This window comes from Scyliorhinus canicula, chromosome 22 (genome assembly GCF_902713615.1).
Source record: "Scyliorhinus canicula chromosome 22, sScyCan1.1, whole genome shotgun sequence".
Classification (NCBI taxonomy): domain Eukaryota; kingdom Metazoa; phylum Chordata; class Chondrichthyes; order Carcharhiniformes; family Scyliorhinidae; genus Scyliorhinus; species Scyliorhinus canicula.
In genome coordinates this window covers 9,769,044-9,791,457 of record NC_052167.1, presented here as the reverse complement: position 1 = coordinate 9,791,457, position 22,414 = coordinate 9,769,044, and the positions used below count along the sequence as shown (strand labels likewise).

The 22,414-nt window shown below is 61.4% G+C and overlaps 1 protein-coding gene across 1 annotated transcript in view; it reads left to right on the top strand.

Annotated features, from left to right (window-relative positions):
• LOC119956152 (pro-neuregulin-3, membrane-bound isoform-like) overlaps positions 1-22,414 on the top strand; it is a 427,157-nt gene that overhangs the window by 289,292 nt on the left and 115,451 nt on the right.

Genomic DNA, 22,414 nt, shown 5'->3' with positions numbered 1-22,414 from the left:
GTAAGAAGTCTTACAACACCAGATTAAAGTCCAACAGGTCCAACTTTTGGAGTGTAGCTCCTTCATCATGTGAGTCAAGAGGTAGGTTACACAAATACAGCATGAATAGACAAAACCAATTATGCAAGGTGATACTTTGAATGCGAGTCCTTGCAGGTAATTAAGGTCCAGACGGTGCGACTGGAGAGAGGGATAGTCACAGGTTAAAGAGGTGTGAATCTCAAACCAGGACAGTTGGTAGGATTTTGCAAGCCCAGGCCAGATGGTGAGGGATTGAATGTAGTGAGACATGAATCCAAGGTCCCAGTTGAGGCCGTACTCATGCGTGCTGTGCCCACGCCAGTCCAACGCCAGCATCACCCCATCAAGGATAAAAATGGGATTCTCTCACCCCGGGGTGGGCCGGAGAATTGACGCAACCAGCGCGAATGGTGCCGTGCCGCCTCAACGCTGGAGAGCTGAGAATCGGCGGCATTGGTTCTGGCGCAGTCGGCGCGGCGTGGATCGGAGGCCGATCTACGGGGCCACCCCCAGCAATTCTCCGCCTGGGATGGGGCAAGCGGGCGTACAAAAAAAACCCGACTCCCGCCGGCGCTGTTCTAACCTGGTCTTACCCGGCGGGACCTCGGTGTGGAATGATCGGGGGAGGCCTGTGGAGGGGGGGGGGGGGGGGGGGGGGGTGGTTCTGCTGTGGCCTGACCCGCGATCGGTGCCCACCGATCTGCTGGCCGGCCTCTCGGGCTGGGAGCCTCCTTTGTTCTGCGCCGGCCGATATAGCCCTACATGGCGTCGGGGCCAGCGGGGAGAAGGGAGACACCGTGCATGCGTGGAAATCGCGCAGGTCCCACCGCGCATGCGCAGACCCGCGGCGCTCATCTGACGCCGGGATCGCCAGCTGGAGCGGCGTGGGTCGCTCCAGTGCCGTGTTTGCCTCCTGTAGGGGACAGTATTGCTGCTCCTGAGGCCATGTTGATGCCGTCGAGAAACGCGACGGTGTTTACGACAGCGTCAACACTTTGCCTCAGGATCAGAGAATCCCGCCCAACAACTATAGATAAAAGGGACGTAGCTATCAGAAGGACCAAAATAGAATCCATAAGGATAGAGGTAAAAAGAAAATGAAGGAACAATCACGCGCATAGGTTTAGGATCCTTGAATTCCTCACCAACAGACTGCAATCTATCAGGATAGGCAACAGCACCTCCTCCATAATAGTCCTCAACACTGGGGCCCCGCAAGGATGTGCGCTCAGTCCTCTACTGTACTCCCTATATACACACATGACTGTGTGGCAAGATTCAACTCCAACTCAATCCATAAGTTTGCAGATGATACGACTGGCGGGTCGTATCTCAAACAACGACGAATCAGACTACCGACTGCGCGATGCCTTGGAAACCTTCACTCCTGGTGCCGACATCGTAGATCACTTGGTTGCATGGTGCACCGAAAACAACCTCTCTCTAAATGTCAGAAATGATGTGGAGATGCCGCCGTTCACCTGAGGAAGGAGCAGTGCTCCGAAAGCTAGTGATTCGAAACAAACCTGTTGGACTTTAACCTGGTGTTGTAAGACTTCTTACAAAATGTCAGAAAGACCAAGGAACTGATCATCGACTTCAGGAAGCATAGCATGACACACACCCCGTCTGCATTAATGGCTCTGAAGTGGAGATGGTCGATAGCTTTACATTCCTGGGGGTCACCATCACCAACAGTCTGCCCTGGTCCACTCGCGTTAATGCAACAGACAAGAAAGCCCAACAACATCTCTACTTCCTACGGAAGCTAAAGACATTCAGTATGTCTGCATTGACTCTCACAAACTTCTACAGATGCGTGACAGAGAGCATCGTATCCAGCTTGGTATGACAACTGCTCAGCCCAAGATCGCAAGAAACTGCAGAATGTGGTGAACTCAGCCCAACGCTTCACACAAGCTTGCTACTCTCACATTGATTCTGCATACACCTCCCGCTGCCTCAGGAAAGCAGACAGCATTATCAGAGATCCCTCACACCCAGGCTTTGCCTTCTTCCAGACCCGCAGAAGGTACAGAGGTCTGAAGACCCACACATCCAGACATAGGAACAGCTTTTTCCCCAGAGAATCATAGAATTTACAGTGCTGAAGGAGGCCATTCGGCCCATTCGTGTTTGCATCGGCCCTGAGAAAGTGCACCATATTCAAGCCCACACTCCACCCGATCCCAGTAATCCCCACTTAACCTTTTTGAACACTAAGGGCTGTTTAGCACAGGGCTAAATCGCTGGCTTTGAAAGCAGACCAAGCAGGCCAGCAGCACGGTTCGATTCCCGTAACAGCCTCCCCGAACAGGCGCCGGAAAGTGGCGGCTAGGGGCTTTTCACAGTAACTTGGTAGCAGCATGGTAGCATAGTGGTTAGCACAAATGCTTCACAGCTCCAGGGTCCCAGGTTCGGTTCCCGGCTGGGTCACTGTCTGTGTGGAGTCTGCACGTCCTCCCCGTGTGTGCGTGGGTTTCCTCCGGGTGCTCCGGTTTCCTCCCACAGTCCAAAGATGTGCAGGTTAGGTGGATTGGCCATGCTAAATTGCCCTTAGGGCCCAAATTGCCCTTAGTGTTAGGTGGGGTTACTGGGTTATGGGGATAGGGTGGAGGTGTGGACCTTGGGTAGGGTGCTCTTTCCAAGAGCCGGTGCAGACTCGATGGGCCGCATGGCCTCCTTCTGCACTGTAAATTCTATGAAAATCTATGAAACTTCATTTGAAGCCTACTCGTGACAATAAGCAATTTTCATTTCATTTCATTACATTTATCATGGCCAATCCACCTAACCCACACATCTTTGGGCTGTGGGAGGAAACCGGAGCACCCGGAGGAAATCCACGCAGACACGGGGAGAACGTGCAGACTCCGCACGGACAGTTACCCAAGCCGGGAATCGAATCTGGGACCCTGGAGCTGTGAAGTAACTGTGCTAACCACTGTGCTACCGTGCTGCAGTGCCTCGTCAATGTCCACTTCTGACTAGGACAAGCCCTGCCGCACCTCAGCCATTCCCATCTGAGTGCTGGACATGTCCCGCAGAACCTCATCAAGGTCAGCCTGGTACTGGGTCACATCCCCCAGCAAGTTGGACATTCTGCCTAGGCCCTCAGCCATGGCCGTCACCAACCGTGCGATGCCTTGGACACCTTCATTCATGGTGCCGACATCGTGCACCAGGCTCACCACTGCGGTCATCACCCTAGAGGTGTTGCCTTGATGCCGCACATTGCCGGCAACATCACCTGTGCCCGTAGCCTTTGGGACTCCTCCAAGCGGGTATGGGTCTGCTGGAGTGATGCTGACATCTCCCTCTGAATGTCTTGGCTGTTCCCTATTGTCTCCACCAGCTCCAGATACCTTTGTACCACAGACTCAGCATCAGTCTGGGACCCAGCTGGGTCCTGGGATCCGGCAGCCCTCCGACTGCTGTGTCGCCCGGGGGTTCCTGCCTCCACTTGATGTGCATCATCAGCAGTGTGGTGCCCCAGAAGCCTGTTCACTGATGTTCCCACCGAGGTGTGTGTAGCTGCACTGGTGGAGGGTGGGAGCTGGCCTCCAAGGTACCCTCCTGGGAGTTAGGGGAGGTGGCCGCCTGGGATGGGCCGGCACCGTTGGCTGGAGGACCTGCGAAAGAATGGACATGTGGTCAGTGGGAGGGATGGGTCAGTCAGTAAGGCAATAACAACTCATGCTTGATACGTCCTCTGGGTGGAGCCTGGTGGTTCCTCACCTCTGCAGCGTCTGCCAGTCTCCGCTTTGGTATCGCCCTGTCCTCGGTCACCTCCAGGGCCCACTCCTCAAGGAGGTGAGAATTCTTTTTTTTTATAAATTGAAGAGTTCCCAACTTATTTTTTACAATTAAGGGGCAATTTTGCGTGGCCAATCCACCTAGCCTGCACATCTTTGGGTTGTGGGGGGAAACCCACACAAACACGGGGAGAATGTGCAAACTCCACAGGGACAGTGACCCAGAGCCGGGATTGAACCTTGGGCCTCGGCGCCGTGAGGCAGCAGGGCTAGCCCACTGTGCCACCGTGCTGCCCTTGGAGGTGAGGATTCTTAAATCCGGCACACCGCCGGCTGTCTGGGTCCTCTCCAGACGATTATAGGAGAACTTTTCCTGAGAGGGCATCGTTAGCCACACGCGTGATTCACAGTGGTGGGAGGGGGGTGTGAAGGGAGGGTTGAAGGGAGAGGGAGTGGAGAGAGGGTTGGGGTCACATGGGGAGTTGGGGGTGGATGCTCCTTTGGGGAGGGTGGGGGACGTTGGTGTCCACCCACTCGTGCTGCATGGTGCAGGTCGTTGACCTTTTTCCAGCACTTGAAGATCAGTCCTCCTGGTCACACTGGCCGTGTGGCTGACTCTCCTGGACCCTTAGGGGAATAGGATATACCTCCTGATTCTAGGAGTCTCCCCAGGTCAGCATCCCGAATCTTAGAGCTGGTCTCCTGGGCGCCACTGTTGTGAGCTGACTGGGATTGGCTGAGCAAGTGCAGCCCATGGGCTGCTCGACCTTGTTAGCGGGGTGCTGGCAGTGAATCATCTGGCGAGCCTTCATTTGCGGTGAGAATCCCGTGAGGCCGCATTAAGTGGACAAATCAATGTAGAATAGCGTCGCCGGCCTCGCTGGGCCGAACACCGGGAAGCTCGCAGCAACTCCAACTCGTTACAATACTTAGTAATTTTTCCGGAGAATCGCGCCCTTGCCATTTAATCTAGCCATGGGAAATAAAGCAGCACAAAAGGTTTATTTCTGGAGAGATCAAATTGAGAAATCGGAAAGTTATTCTAAATCTGTATCCAATTTTGGTTAGACCACTCGAGAGTAGAGGTGTCGATCTGGTTGACTTTTATAAAAAGGATCTAGAGGAAGGTTGAACCAGAAATGTGTGGGTATATAAATCAGGCAAGGACTGACAAGCTTTACTGTTGAAAAAAGAAGGCTCAGGTGCGATGTCATTGAGATCTTTAAAATGATGAAAGGTTTTGAGAGGCGATGCAGAGAGAAGGGGCGAAATTCTCTGGCCCCGGGCCGGGTCGGAGAATCGGCGGGGGGGGGGGGGGGGGACGTTTCACGCGACGCCGCTCCGATGCCGGTCCGTGGAATCTCCAGTGACCAGGGAATCAGCGCCATTGGTGTCGGTGCGGCACTGGTCGGGAACTGCTCTACACGGCCCCCGCCACCGATTCTCCGCGCGGCCTGGGCCAAGTGGCCACCGAGATAGGCTGAGTCCCGCCAGCACCCTTCACATGTGGTCCTACCCGGAGGGACCTTGGCGTCCATCCTGCAGGGGGCAGCCTGGTGGGGGGAGAGGGGGTCCGACCCCGGGGAGGGCCTCCACCGTGGCCTGGCCCGCGATCGGGCTCCTGGTGGGGGCCTACGTTCCTCCGTGCTGGGCATCAGTAGCTCTCCGCCAGGTTGTGTCGGTCGCGACGCGCATGCGCAAACTCACGCTGGCTGCAGCGCACATGCGCAGACCCGCAGCGCCTGTTTGACGCCGATATCATAGAACAGTACAGCACAGAACAGGCCCTTCAGCCCTCGATGTTGTGCCGAGCCATGATCACCCTACTCAAGTCAACGTATCCACCCTATACCCGTAACCCAACAACCCCCCCCCCCCTATTAACCTTATTTTTTAGGACACTAAGGGCAATTTTAGCATAGCCAATCCACCTAACCCGCACATCTTTGGACTGTAGGAGGAAACCGGAGCACCCGGAGGAAACCCACGCAGACACGGGGAGGACGTGCAGACTCCGCACAGACAGTGACCCAGCCGGGAATCGAACCTGGGACCCTGGAGCTGTGAAGCATTTTATGCTAACCACCATGCTACCGTGCTGCCCGTGAACTACGTGAGTCACTCCAGTGCCGTGCTGGCTTCCTGATGATCCTGGGGGCCTGTTTACACCATCGTAAAACGCGATGGCGTTTACGACGGCTTCAACACTTTGCCTCAGTATCAGAGAATCCCGCCCAAGTTTCCCCTTTTCAGGAAGAGCAGAACTAGAGGCCGTCAATATAAAATAGTCTCCAAGAAATCCAATCGGAAATTCAGGAGAAACTCCTTTACCCAGAGAGTGATGAGAAGGTGGAACTCGCTGCCACAGGGAGTGGTTGAAGTAAATAGTGCAGATACATTTCAGGGCAGGCTATGAGGGAGAAGGCAATAGAGGGTTACAATGAAAGATTTAGATGAGAAAAGATGGGAGAAATCTCGAGTGCAGGAAAACTACCAGCTTGGACTAATTGGGTCCAATGGCCTATTTCTGTGTTGTACATCCTGTGTGAGTTTTCCTACCACATGGGTACAATAAAACGAGAGGCAGCTCCAACTATGGGGGTGGCACTATAGCACAGTGGTTAGCACTGTTGCCTCACAGTGCCAGGGTCTCAGGTTCGATTCCCGGCTTGGGCCACTGTCTGTGTGGAGTCTGCACATTCTCCCCATGTCTGCGTGGGTTCCCCCCAGGTTCTCCAGTTTCCTCCCACAGTCCCGAAAGACATGCTTGTTAGGGGAATTGGACATGATTGAATGGCGGAGCAGACTTAATGGGCCGAGTGGCCTAATTCTGCTCCTATGTCTTATGGTCTTATTCTGAATTCTCCCTCAGTGTACCTGAACAGGTGACGGAATGTGGCGACGAAGAGATTTTCACAGTAACTTCATTGCGGTGTTAATGTAAGCATATTTGTGACACAAATAAAGATTATTACTATCAATCATGATCCATCAAGGCAACCACAGGAATCTTTGGCTTGTCCATAATTCGTCAACTTTTAATGTTTAATAGGAAGTGTTGCCAATTTGTACCGGAGATGCCAATCATGTTGCCCCTTTTAATATTGAGTGATATTGAACCATCACAAGGTTCAACCGGATATTGATCAAAGACCCAACAACTAGTCAGTTAGTTCAAGTTCAATAATAGTTTATTTACACACAAGATTAACTTACACATGCAACATAAAAACACGACAAGCTAAATTATACCTAACACAACAACAACCTATGGCAGCACGGTAGCATTGTGGTTAGCACAATTGCTTCACAGCTCCACGGTCCCAGGTTCGATTCCGGCTTGGTTCACTGTCTGTGCGGAGTCTGCACATCCTCCCCGTGTGTGCGTGGGTTTCCTCCGGGTGCTCCGGTTTCCTCCCACAGTCCAAAGATGTGCAGGCTAGGTGGATTGGCCATGATAAATTGCCCTTAGTGTCCAAAATTGCCCTTAGTGTTGGGTGGGGTTACTGGGTTATGGGGATAGGGTGGAGGTGTTGACCTTGGGTAGGGTGCTCTTTCCAAGAGCCGGTGCAGACTCGATGGGCCGAATGGCCACCTTCAGCACTGTAAATTCTACGATCTATGAACCTGTACTTAACTTCAGGCACCTGGCTTTGGCAGAGGAACAAGGCCTTTGTTCGGATCTGGAGTGGCTGGGTCTGGAGAAGTAACTTTGGTTCTGCTGGGCACATCCGTCTGGTAGCGATTGTTGATCTTGAACTTGCTTCTGGTTGTGGTGCTGCAGGTATGGGCCGGGCCGAAGAGTGCCGGTGTGCCAGGGCCAAAAGAGATCAAACACACGGCAGTATCTCTCTTTATCCTTCGGGGTTTTGCGCTCTTTTGGGCGGTCCTTCGCTTTGGACCCAATAATTCGGCAGGCTTCGATTACTGCCTTCGATTTGAGCCAATAAAGGAGCGGATGCCTTGATGACTGGGCATGTCCTGAGCGGTCATTGACTTTGGCGGTTTGGGCTTCCTGGGTGAAGGGAGTGGTGCCGATGTGCCTGGAATTGTATCTGATATCTGAGTACCAGTCCTTTGTCTTGGGGAAATGGGCCATTAGAATGCAAATCGGCCAGGGGGTTTCCATACTGTCTGGTTCTCTGTTAGCAAATATACATTTAGGCTCTGAGATTGCCTGAATCCTGTATTGGCCATATTTCCCTCGAGTCTTTGCAAGTATCCTTGTTTACTTTGTAAGTGGCCATCCCAGATCGCTACAGAAGTTTTTGGCAAATCTATGTGACAGGAACATAGAATGAGAGGAATGTGACTTTGTTATGAGATTGAGCAACTTAACCAATTGTCCTGGGGTGGGTACAAATAACAAAGAAAAGGAACAGGACCGTCGGCCCTCCAAACCTGCGCCAACCATGCCGCCCATCCAAACTAAAATCTTCTACACTTCTGGGGTCCGTATCCCTCTATTCCCATCCTATTCATGTATTTGTCAAGATGCCTCTTAACCGTCACTATCGTGCCTGCTTCCACCACCTCTTCCGGCAGCGAGTCACAGGCACCCACTACCCTCTGTGTAAAAACTATAACTCGCACATCTCCTCTAAACCTTGCCCCGCACACCTTATACCTATGTCCCCGAGTAATTGACCCCTCCACCTTGGGAAAATGTTTCTAATTATCCACCCTGTCCATGCCCTAGGAAGGACCCTATCAAATTCTACTGACCACCCAAGCAGCTATTACAGTCCAGGGGAAGAAAGCCTGGATTCACGCATCTCACATTAAACGAGCACACCATGATTTAAACTCCTATCTTTTAAAAGGACAATTCATATTCACTAACATGTTTAACCATATTGTTGTATCTGTTGCTTGCTTTTGCAGTTTTTGCATTTCTGTTTTTTCCCCTGACCAGCCATGCCGGCCACAGACAGGTTCCCACAGAGCTAAATGTTAACATCTTTGTTTACATGTCCGAAACGTATGCCAAAGATACCAATCTCTCCAGCTGTTGGGTATGTGTTTGCATTCCCATTTACTCCAAGGGAGGCATTCCCTTAAGACCCATCCTCTTCAACACGTCCAAAATTATTGAATGGTGGACAAAGAACAAGACAACATCGGAATAGGCCCTTCGGCCCTCCAAGCCTATACCAGTCATGAAACTTTTGTCGCAGTTCCTCCCTCCTTCCTCCTTACTGTCCCCCTGGAACTTTCAAGAAGGCAACAGGAACAAATGGCTCTTTCTTAGACCTGCATACAGCCGCCGCCCACCGATCTCCCCCTGACCCCCACATGCACCGATACCACCACATGCACCGATCTCCCCCTCCCCCCACATGCACTGACCTCCCCCCCCCCACATGCACCGATCTCCCCATCCCCCCACATGCACTGATCTCCCCCTCCCCCCACATGCACTGATCTCCCCCTCCCCCCACATGCACTGATCATCCCCTCCCCCACATGCACTGATCTCCCCCTCCCCCACATGCACCGATCTCCCCCTCCCTCCACATGCACTGATCTACCCCTCCCCCACATGCACTGATCTCCCCATCTCCCCACATGCACTGACCTCCCCCTCACCCCATATGCACCGGCTCCCCATCCCCCCACATGCACCGATCTCCCCCTCCCCCACATGCGCTGATCTCCCCCTCCCCCACATGCACCGATCTCCCCCTCCCTCCACATGCACTGATCTACCCCTCCCCCCACATGCACCGATCTACCCCTCCCCCACATGCACCGATATCCCCCTCCCCCCACATGCACCGATCTACCCCTCCCCCCACATGCACTGATCTACCCCTCCCTATGCACTGATCTACCCCTCCCCCACATGCACCGATCTACCCCTCCCCCACCTGCACCGATATCCCCCTCCCCCACATGCACCGATCTCCAAATCCCCCACATGCACCGATCTACCCCTCCCCACATGCACCGATCTCACCCTCCCCCACATGCACCGATCTACCCCTCCCCCACATGCACCGATATCCCCCTCCCCCACATGCACCGATCTCCCCCTCCCCCACATGCACAGATCTCCCCCTCCCCCACATGCACAGATCTACCCCTCCCCCACATGCACCTATCTACCCCTCCCCCACATGCACCGATCTACCCCTCCCCCACAGGCACCGATCTACCCCTCCCCCCACAGGCACCGATCTCCCCTCCCCCACATGCACCGATCTCCCCCTCCCCCACATGCACCGATCTCCCCATCCCCCACATGCACCGATCTACCCCTCCCCCACATGCACCGATCTACCCCTCCCCCACATGCACCGATCTCCCCCTCACACCACATGCACCGATCTACCCCTCCCCCACATGCACCGATCTACCCCTCCCCCACATGCACCAATCTCCCCCTCCCTCCACATGCACCGATCTACCCCTCCCCCACATGCACCGATATCCCCCTCCCACCACATGCACCGATCTACCCCTCCCCCACATGCACCGATCTACCCTCCCCACATGCACCGATATCCCCCTCCCCCACATGCACCGATCTCCCCCTCCCCCACATGCACCGATCTCCCCCTCCCCCCACAAGCACCGATCTCCCCCTCCCCCACATGCACCAATCTACCCCTCCCCCACATGCACCGATATCCCCCCTCCCACCACATGCACCGATCTCCCCCTCCCACCACATGCACCCGATCTCCCCCTCCCACCACATGCACCGATCTCCCCCTCCCCCACATGCACCGATATCCCCCTCCCACCACATGCACCGATCTCCCCCTCCCCGCACATGCACTGATCTCCCCCTCCCTCCACATGCACCGATCTACCCCTCCCCCACATGCACCGATCTCCCCCTCCCCCCACATGCACAGATCTCCCCCTCCCCCACATGCACCGATATCCCCCTCCCTCCACATGCACCGATCTCCCCCTCCCCCACATGCACCGATCTACCCCTCCCCCACATGCACCGATCTCCCCCTCCCCCACATGCACTGATCTCCCCCTCCCCCCACATGCACCGATGTACCCCTCCCCCACATGCACTGATCTCCCCATCCCCCACATGCACCGATCTCCTCCTCCCTCCACATGCACCGATCTCCCCCTCCCCCACATGCACTGATCTCCCCCTCCCCCACATGCACCGATATCCCCCTCCCCCCCACATGCACCAATCTCCCCCCCCGACCGCCACATGCACTGACCTCTCCCTCCCACCACATGCACCGATCTACCCCTCCCCCACATGCACCGATCTCCCCCTCCCCCACATGCACTGATCTCCCCCCTCCCCCCCACATGCACCGATCTACCCCTCCCCCACATGCACTGATCTCCCCATCCCCCACATGCACCGATCTCCTCCTCCCTCCACATGCACCGATCTCCCCCTCCCCCACATGCACTGATCTCCCCCTCCCCCACATGCACCGATATCCCCCTCCCCCCCACATGCACCGATCTCCCCCCACCCCCGACCGCCACATGCACTGACCTCTCCCTCCCACCACATGCACCGATCTACCCCCCGACCCCCACATGCACCGATCTCCCCCTCCCCCACATGCACCGATCTCCCCCTCCCCCACATGCACCGATCTACCCCTCCCACCACATGCACCGATCTCCCCCTCCCACCACATGCACCGATCTCCCCCTCCCACCACATGCACCAATCTCCCCCTCCCCCACATGCACCGATATCCCCCTCCCACCACATGCACCGATCTACCCCTCCCCCACATGCACCGATCTCCCCTCCCCCCACATGCACAGATCTCCCCCTCCCCCACATGCACCGATATCCCCCTCCCTCCACATGCACCGATCTCCCCCCTCCCCCACATGCACCGATCTACCCCTCCCCCACATGCACCGATCTCCCCCTCCCCCACATGCACTGATCTCCCTCTCCCCCCACATGCACCGATCTACCCCTCCCCCACATGCACTGATCTCCCCATCCCCCACATGCATCGATCTCCTCCTCCCTCCACATGCACCAATCTCCCCCTCCCCCACATGCACTGATCTCCCCCTCCCCCACATGCACCGATATCCCCCTCCCCCCCCACATGCACCGAAATCCCCCCCCCCGACCGCCACATGCACTGACCTCTCCCTCCCACCACATGCACCGATCTACGCCTCCCCCACATGCACCGATCTCCCCCTCCCCACATGCACTGATCTCCCCCTCCCTCCACATGCACCGATCTACCCCTCCCCCACATGCACTGATCTCCCCATCCCCCCACATGCACCGATCTCCTCCTCCCTCCACATGCACCGATCTCCCCCTCCCCCACATGCACTGATCTCCCCCTCCCCCACATGCACCGATATCCCCCTCCCCCCCCACATGCACCGATCTCCCCCACCCCCGACCGCCACATGCACTGACCTCTCCCTCCCACCACATGCACCGATCTACCCCCCGACCCCCACATGCACCGATCTCCCCCTCCCCCACATGCACCGATCTCCCCCTCCCCCACATGCACCGATCTCCCCCTCCCCCACATGCACCGATCTCCCCCTCCCCCCACATGCACTGATCTCCCCCTCCCCCCCACATGCACTGATCTCCCCCTCCCCACATGCACCGATCTCCCCCTCCCCCACAGGCACCGATCTCCCCCTCCCCCCACATGCAGCATACTCACTGACAATCCAATTGTTTTCCGTTCCATGGCTGCCCGGGAAGATGACCTTGTGATGTGGGTTGGGGTCTCGCAAGAGCAAGGATCTGAGTTGCAGCAAAAGGAAAATGAAGCAGACTTTGGGGTGAGACTGGAGCGGAGCTCAGACCCCAAGACCGAGACCGAGTCCCCGAGGCCGAGACCCGGAGACCGAGACCCCGAGACCCCGAGACCGAGACCCCGAGACTGAGACCCTGAGACCCTGAGACCGAGACCCCGAGACCGAGACCCCGAGACCGAGACCCCGAGACCCCGAGACCCCGAGACCGAGACCCCGAGACCGAGACCCAGAGACCGAGACCCTGAGACCGAGACCCCGAGACCGAGACCCCGAGACCGGGACCCCGAGACCCCGAGACCGAGACCCCGAGACTGAGACCCTGAGACCCTGAGACCGAGACCCCGAGACCGAGACCCCGAGACCGAGACCCCGAGACCCCGAGACCGAGACCCCGAGACCGAGACCCAGAGACCGAGACCCTGAGACCGAGACCCCGAGACCGAGACCCCGAGACCGGGACCCCGAGACCGAGACCCCGAGGCTCCAAGACCGAGACCCCGAGACCGAGACCCCGAGACCGGGACCCCAAGACCGAGACCCCGAGACCGAGACCCCGAGACCCCGAGACCCCGAGACCGAGACCCTGAGACCGAGACCCCGAGACCGAGACCCCGAGACCGGGACCCCGAGACCCCGAGACCCCGAGACCCCGAGACCCCGAGACCCCGAGACCCCGAGACCCCGAGACAGCGACCCCGAGACCCCGAGACCGAGACCCCGAGACCCCGAGACCCTGAGACCGAGACCCCGAGACCGAGACCCCGAGACCGAGTCCCCGAGACCGAGACCCCGAGACCCCGAGACCGAGACCCTGAAACCGCGACCCCGAGTCTGAGACCCCGAGACCCCGAGACTGAGACCCTGAGACCTAGACCCCGAGACCCCAGACTGAGACACCGAGACCCCGAGACTGAGACCCCGAGACCCCGAGACTGAGACCCCGAGACCCGAGACTGAGACCCGAGACTGAGACCCCGAGACTGAGACCCCGAGACCGAGACCCCGAGACCGGGACCCTGAGACCGAGACCCCGAGACCCCGAGACTGAGACACCGAGACCCCGAGACTGAGACCCCGAGACCCCGAGACTGAGACCCCGAGACTGAGACCCCGAGACTGAGACCCCGAGACTGAGACCCGAGACCGAGACCCCGAGACCGAGACCCTGAAACCCCGAGACCCCGTGACTGAGACCCTGAGACCGAGACCCCAAGACCCTGAGACTGAGACCCCGAGACCGAGACCCCGAGACCGGGACCCTGAGACCGAGACCCCGAGACCGAGGCACTGAGACCGAGACCCCGAGACCGAGACCCCGAGACCGGGACCCTGAGACCGAGACCCCGAGACCGAGACCCCGAGACCGAGACCCCGAGACCGAGACCCCGAGACAGGGACCCCGAGACCGAGACCCCGAGACCGAGTCCCCGAGACCGAGACCCCGAGACCCTGAGACCCTGAGACCGAGACCCCGAGACCGAGACCCCGAGACCGAGTCCCCGAGACCGAGACCCCGAGACCCCGAGACCGAGACCCCGAGGCTCCAAGACCGAGACCCCGAGACCGAGACCCCGAGACCGGGACCCCAAGACCGAGACCCCGAGACCGAGACCCCGAGACCCCGAGACCCCGAGACCGAGACCCTGAGACCGAGACCCCGAGACCGAGACCCCGAGACCGGGACCCCGAGACCCCGAGACCCCGAGACCCCGAGACCCCGAGACCCCGAGACCCCGAGACCCCGAGACAGAGACCCCGAGACCCCGAGACCGAGACCCCGAGACCCTGAGACCCTGAGACCGAGACCCCGAGACCGAGACCCCGAGACCGAGTCCCCGAGACCGAGACCCCGAGACCCCGAGACCGAGACCCTGAAACCGCGACCCCGAGTCTGAGACCCCGAGACCCCGAGACTGAGACCCTGAGACCTAGACCCCGAGACCCCAGACTGAGACACCGAGACCCCGAGACTGAGACCCCGAGACCCCGAGACTGAGACCCCGAGACCCCGAGACTGAGACCCCGAGACTGAGACCCCGAGACTGAGACCCCGAGACCGAGACCCCGAGACCGGGACCCTGAGACCGAGACCCCGAGACCCCGAGACTGAGACACCGAGACCCCGAGACTGAGACCCCGAGACCCCGAGACTGAGACCCCGAGACTGAGACCCCGAGACTGAGACCCCGAGACTGAGACCCCGAGACCGAGACCCCGAGACCGAGACCCTGAAACCCCGAGACCCCGTGACTGAGACCCTGAGACCGAGACCCCAAGACCCTGAGACTGAGACCCCGAGACCGAGACCCCGAGACCGGGACCCTGAGACCGAGACCCCGAGACCGAGGCACTGAGACCGAGACCCCGAGACCGAGACCCGAGACCGGGACCCTGAGACCGAGACCCCGAGACCGAGACCCCGAGACCGAGACCCCGAGACCGAGACCCCGAGACAGGGACCCCGAGACCGAGACCCCGAGACCGAGACCCCGAGACCGAGACCCCGAGACCCCGAGACCCTGAGACCGAGACCCCGAGACCGAGACCCCGAGACCGAGTCCCCGAGACCGAGACCCCGAGACCCCGAGACCGAGACCCTGAAACCGCGACCCCGAGTCTGAGACCCCGAGACCCCGAGACTGAGACCCTGAGACCTAGACCCCGAGACCCCAGACTGAGACACCGAGACCCCGAGACTGAGACCCCGAGACCCCGAGACCGAGACCCTGAGACCGAGGAGACCCCGAGACTGAGACCCCGAGACTGAGACCCCGAGACTGAGACCCCGAGACCGAGACCCCGAGACCGGGACCCTGAGACCGAGACCCCGAGACCCCGAGACTGAGACCCCGAGACCCCGAGACTGAGACCCCGAGACCCCGAGACTGAGACCCCGAGACTGAGACCCCGAGACTGAGACCCCGAGACCGAGACCCCGAGACCGAGACCCCGAGACCGAGACCCCGAGACAGGGACCCCGAGACCGAGACCCCGAGACCGAGTCCCCGAGACCGAGACCCCGAGACCGAGACCCCGAGACCGAGACCCTGAGACCGAGACCCCGAGACCGAGACCCCGAGACCGAGGCACTGAGACCGAGACCCCGAGACCGGGACCCCGAGACCGAGACCCTGAGACCGAGACCCCGAGACCGAGACCCTGAAACCCCGAGACCCCGTGACTGAGACCCTGAGACCGAGACCCCAAGACCCTGAGACTGAGACCCTGAGACCGAGACCCCAAGACCGGGACCCTGAGACCGAGACCCCAAGACCCTGAGACTGAGACCCCGAGACCGAGACCCCGAGACCGGGACCCTGAGACCGAGACCCCAAGACCGAGACCCCAAGACCGAGACCCCGAGACCGAGACCCCGAGGCTCCGAGACCGAGACCCTGAGACCTAGACCCCGAGACCCTGAGACCGAGACCCCGAGACCGAGACACTGAGACTGAGACCCCGAGACTGAGACCCCGAGACTGAGACCCCGAGACCGAGACCCCGAGACCGAGACCCTGAAACCCCGAGACCCCGTGACTGAGACCCTGAGACCGAGACCCCAAGACCCTGAGACTGAGACCCCGAGACCGAGACCCCGAGACCGGGACCCCGAGACCGAGACCCCGAGACCGAGGCACCGAGACCGAGACCCCGAGACCGAGACCCCGAGACCGAGACCCCGAGACAGAGACCCCGAGACCGAGACCCCGAGACCGAGTCCCCGAGACCGAGACCCCGAGACCCTGAGACCCTGAGACCGAGACCCCGAGACCGAGACCCCGAGACCGAGTCCCCGAGACCGAGACCCCGAGACCCCGAGACCGAGACCCTGAAACCGCGACCCCGAGTCTGAGACCCCGAGACCCCGAGACTGAGACCCTGAGACCTAGACCCCGAGACCCCAGACTGAGACACCGAGACCCCGAGACTGAGACCCCGAGACCCCGAGACTGAGACCCCGAGACCCCGAGACTGAGACCCCGAGACTGAGACCCCGAGACTGAGACCCCGAGACCGAGACCCCGAGACCGGGACCCTGAGACCGAGACCCCGAGACCCCGAGACTGAGACCCCGAGACCCCGAGACTGAGACCCCGAGACCCCGAGACTGAGACCCCGAGACTGAGACCCCGAGACTGAGACCCCGAGACCGAGACCCCGAGACCCCGAGACCCCGAGACCGAGACCCTGAGACCGAGACCCCGAGACCGAGACCCCGAGACCGGGACCCCGAGACCCCGAGACCCCGAGACCCCGAGACCCCGAGACCCCGAGACCCCGAGACCCCGAGACAGAGACCCCGAGACCCCGAGACCGAGACCCCGAGACCCTGAGACCCTGAGACCGAGACCCCGAGACCGAGACCCCGAGACCGAGTCCCCGAGACCGAGACCCCGAGACCCCGAGACCGAGACCCTGAAACCGCGACCCCGAGTCTGAGACCCCGAGACCCCGAGACTGAGACCCTGAGACCTAGACCCCGAGACCCCAGACTGAGACACCGAGACCCCGAGACTGAGACCCCGAGACCCCGAGACTGAGACCCCGAGACCCCGAGACTGAGACCCCGAGACTGAGACCCCGAGACTGAGACCCCGAGACCGAGACCCCGAGACCGGGACCCTGAGACCGAGACCCCGAGACCCCGAGACTGAGACACCGAGACCCCGAGACTGAGACCCCGAGACCCGAGACTGAGACCCCGAGACTGAGACCCCGAGACTGAGACCCCGAGACTGAGACCCCCGAGACCGAGACCCCGAGACCGAGACCCTGAAACCCCGAGACCCCGTGACTGAGACCCTGAGACCGAGACCCCAAGACCCTGAGACTGAGACCCCGAGACCGAGACCCCGAGACCGGGACCCTGAGACCGAGACCCCGAGACCGAGGCACTGAGACCGAGACCCCGAGACCGAGACCCCGAGACCGGGACCCTGAGACCGAGACCCCGAGGACCGAGACCCCGAGACCGAGACCCCGAGACCGAGACCCCGAGACAGGGACCCCGAGACCGAGACCCCGAGACCGAGTCCCCGAGACCGAGACCCCGAGACCCTGAGACCCTGAGACCGAGACCCCGAGACCGAGACCCCGAGACCGAGTCCCCGAGACCGAGACCCCGAGACCCCGAGACCGAGACCCCGAGGCTCCAAGACCGAGACCCCGAGACCGAGACCCCCGAGACCGGGACCCCAAGACCGAGACCCGAGACCGAGACCCCGAGACCCGAGACCCCGAGACCGAGACCCTGAGACCGAGACCCCGAGACCGAGACCCCGAGACCGGGACCCCGAGACCCCGAGACCCCGAGACCCCGAGACCCCGAGACCCCGAGACCCCGAGACCCCGAGACAGAGACCCCGAGACCCCGAGACCGAGACCCCGAGACCCTGAGACCCTGAGACCGAGACCCCGAGACCGAGACCCCGAGACCGAGTCCCCGAGACCGAGACCCCGAGACCCCCGAGACCGAGACCCTGAAACCGCGACCCCGAGTCTGAGACCCCGAGACCCCGAGACTGAGACCCTGAGACCTAGACCCGAGACCCCAGACTGAGACACCGAGACCCCGAGACTGAGACCCCGAGACCCCGAGACTGAGACCCGAGACCCCGAGACTGAGACCCCGAGACTGAGACCCCGAGACTGAGACCCCGAGACCGAGACCCCGAGACCGGGACCCTGAGACCGAGACCCCGAGACCCCGAGACTGAGACACCGAGACCCCGAGACTGAGACCCCGAGACCCCGAGACTGAGACCCCGAGACTGAGACCCCGAGACTGAGACCCCGAGACTGAGACCCCGAGACCGAGACCCCGAGACCGAGACCCTGAAACCCCGAGACCCCGTGACTGAGACCCTGAGACCGAGACCCCAAGACCCTGAGACTGAGACCCCGAGACCGAGACCCCGAGACCGGGACCCTGAGACCGAGACCCCGAGACCGAGGCACTGAGACCGAGACCCCGAGACCGAGACCCCGAGACCGGGACCCTGAGACCGAGACCCCGAGACCGAGACCCCGAGACCGAGACCCCGAGACCGAGACCCCGAGACAGGGACCCCGAGACCGAGACCCCGAGACCGAGACCCCGAGACCGAGACCCCGAGACCCTGAGACCCTGAGACCGAGACCCCGAGACCGAGACCCCGAGACCGAGTCCCCGAGACCGAGACCCCGAGACCCCGAGACCGAGACCCTGAAACCGCGACCCCGAGTCTGAGACCCCGAGACCCCGAGACTGAGACCCTGAGACCTAGACCCCGAGACCCCAGACTGAGACACCGAGACCCCGAGACTGAGACCCCGAGACCCCGAGACTGAGACCCCGAGACCCCGAGACTGAGACCCCGAGACTGAGACCCCGAGACTGAGACCCCGAGACCGAGACCCCGAGACCGGGACCCCGAGACCGAGACCCCGAGACCCCGAGACTGAGACCCCGAGACCCCGAGACTGAGACCCCGAGACCCCGAGACTGAGACCCCGAGACTGAGACCCCGAGACTGAGACCCCGAGACCGAGACCCCGAGACCGAGACCCCGAGACCGAGACCCCGAGACAGGGACCCCGAGACCGAGACCCCGAGACCGAGACCCCGAGACCGAGACCCCGAGACCGAGACCCCGAGACCGAGACCCTGAGACCGAGACCCCGAGACCGAGACCCCGAGACCGAGGCACTGAGACCGAGACCCCGAGACCGGGACCCCGAGACCGAGACCCTGAGACCGAGACCCCGAGACCGAGACCCCGTGACTGAGACCCTGAGACCGAGACCCCAAGACCCTGAGACTGAGACCCTGAGACCGAGACCCCAAGACCGGGACCCTGAGACCGAGACCCCAAGACCCTGAGACTGAGACCCCGAGACCGAGACCCCGAGACCCCAAGACCCTGAGACTGAGACCCCGAGACCGAGACCCCGAGACCGGGACCCTGAGACCGAGACCCCAAGACCGAGACCCCAAGACCGAGACCCCGAGACCGAGACCCCGAGGCTCCGAGACCGAGACCCTGAGACCTAGACCCCGAGTCCGAGACCCTGAGACCGAGACCCCGAGACCGAGACACTGAGACTGAGACCCCGAGACTGAGACCCCGAGACTGAGACCCCGAGACCGAGACCCCGAGACCGAGACCCTGAAACCCCGAGACCCCGTGACTGAGACCCTGAGACCGAGACCCCAAGACCCTGAGACTGAGACCCCGAGACCGAGACCCCGAGACCGGGACCCTGAGACCGAGACCCCGAGACCGAGGCACTGAGACCGAGACCCCGAGACCGAGACCCCGAGACCGAGACCCCGAGACAGGGACCCCGAGACCGAGACCCCGAGACCGAGTCCCCGAGACCGAGACCCCGAGACCCTGAGACCCTGAGACCGAGACCCCGAGACCGAGACCCCGAGACCGAGTCCCCGAGACCGAGACCCCGAGACCCCGAGACCGAGACCCTGAAACCGCGACCCCGAGTCTGAGACCCCGAGACCCCGAGACTGAGACCCTGAGACCTAGACCCCGAGACCCCAGACTGAGACACCGAGACCCCGAGACTGAGACCCCGAGACCCCGAGACTGAGACCCCGAGACCCCGAGACTGAGACCCCGAGACTGAGACCCCGAGACTGAGACCCCGAGACCCCGAGACCGGGACCCTGAGACCGAGACCCCGAGACCCCGAGACTGAGACCCCGAGACCCCGAGACTGAGACCCGAGACCCCGAGACTGAGACCCCGAGACTGAGACCCCGAGACTGAGACCCCGAGACCGAGACCCCGAGACCGAGACCCCGAGACCGAGACCCCGAGACAGGGACCCCGAGACCGAGACCCCGAGACCGAGTCCCCGAGACCGAGACCCCGAGACCGAGACCCCGAGACCGAGACCCTGAGACCGAGACCCCGAGACCGAGACCCCGAGACCGAGGCACTGAGACCGAGACCCCGAGACCGGGACCCCGAGACCGAGACCCTGAGACCGAGACCCCGAGACCGAGACCCTGAAACCCCGAGACCCCGTGACTGAGACCCTGAGACCGAGACCCCAAGACCCTGAGACTGAGACCCTGAGACCGAGACCCCAAGACCGGGACCCTGAGACCGAGACCCCAAGACCCTGAGACTGAGACCCCGAGACCGAGACCCCGAGACCCCAAGACCCTGAGACTGAGACCCCGAGACCGAGACCCCGAGACCGGGACCCTGAGACCGAGACCCCAAGACCGAGACCCCAAGACCGAGACCCCGAGACCGAGACCCCGAGGCTCCGAGACCGAGACCCTGAGACCTAGACCCCGAGTCCGAGACCCTGAGACCGAGACCCCGAGACCGAGACACTGAGACCGAGACCCCGAGACCGGGACCCTGAGACCGGGACCCCGAGACCGAGACACTGAGACCGAGATCCCGAGACCGAGACCCTGAGACCGAGACCCCGAGACCGAGACCCTGAGACCGGGACCCCGAGACCGAGACCCCGAGACCGAGACCCTGAGACCTAGACCCCGAGTCCGAGACCCCGAGGCTCCAAGACCGAGACCCTGAGACCTAGACCCCGAGTCCGAGACCCCGAGGCTCCAAGACCGAGACCCCGAGACCGGGACCCTGAGACCGAGACCCCAAGACCGAGACCCCAAGACCGAGACCCCGAGACCGAGACCCCGAGTCCGAGACCCCGAGGCTCCGAGACCGAGACCCTGAGACCTAGACCCCGAGTCCGAGACCCCGAGGCTCCGAGACCGAGACCCTGAGACCTAGACCCCGAGACCGAGACCCCGAGACCGAGACCCCGAGACCGGGACCCTGAGACCGAGACCCCGAGACCGAGACACTGAGACCGAGACCCCGAGACCGAGACCCCGAGACCGAGACCCTGAGACCTAGACCCCGAGTCCGAGACCCCGAGGCTCCAAGACCGAGACCCTGAGACCTAGACCCCGAGACCGAGACCCCGAGACCGGGACCCTGAGACCGAGACCCCGAGACCGAGACCCCGAGTCCGAGACCCCGAGTCCGAGACCCCGAGACCGAGACCCCGAGTCCGAGACCCCGAGACCGAGACCCCGAGTCCGAGACCCCGAGTCCGAGACCCCGAGTCCGAGACCCCGAGACCGGGACCCTGAGACCGAGACCCCGAGACCGGGACCCTGAGACCGAGACCCCGAGACCGAGACCCCGAGTCCGAGACCCCGAGGCTCCGAGACCGAGACCCCGAGACCGAGACCCCGAGACCGGGACCCTGAGACCGAGACCCCGAGACCGAGACCCCGAGACCGGGACCCTGAGACCGAGACCCCGAGACCGAGACACTGAGACCGAGACCCTGAGACCGAGACCCCGAGACCGAGACCCCGAGACCGAGACCCCGAGACCGAGACCCTGAGACCGAGACCCCGAGACCGAGACCCCGAGACCGAGACCCCGAGACCGAGACCCTGAGACCTAGACCCCGAGTCCGAGACCCCGAGGCTCCAAGACCGAGACCCTGAGACCTAGACCCCGAGACCGAGACCCCGAGACCGGGACCCTGAGACCGAGACCCCGAGACCGAGACCCCGAGTCCGAGACCCCGAGACCGAGACCCTGAGACCCTGAGACCCCGAGTCCGAGACCCCGAGTCCGAGACCCCGAGTCCGAGACCCCGAGACCGAGACCCCGAGACCGAGACCCCGAGACCGAGACCCCGAGACCAGGACCCTGAGACCGAGACCCCGAGACCGAGACACTGAGACCGAGACCCTGAGACCGAGACCCCGAGACCGAGACCCCGAGACCGAGACCCCGAGACCGAGACCCTGAGACCGAGACCCCGAGACCGAGACCCTGAGACCGAGACCCCGAGACCGAGACCCCGAGTCCGAGACCCCGAGTCCG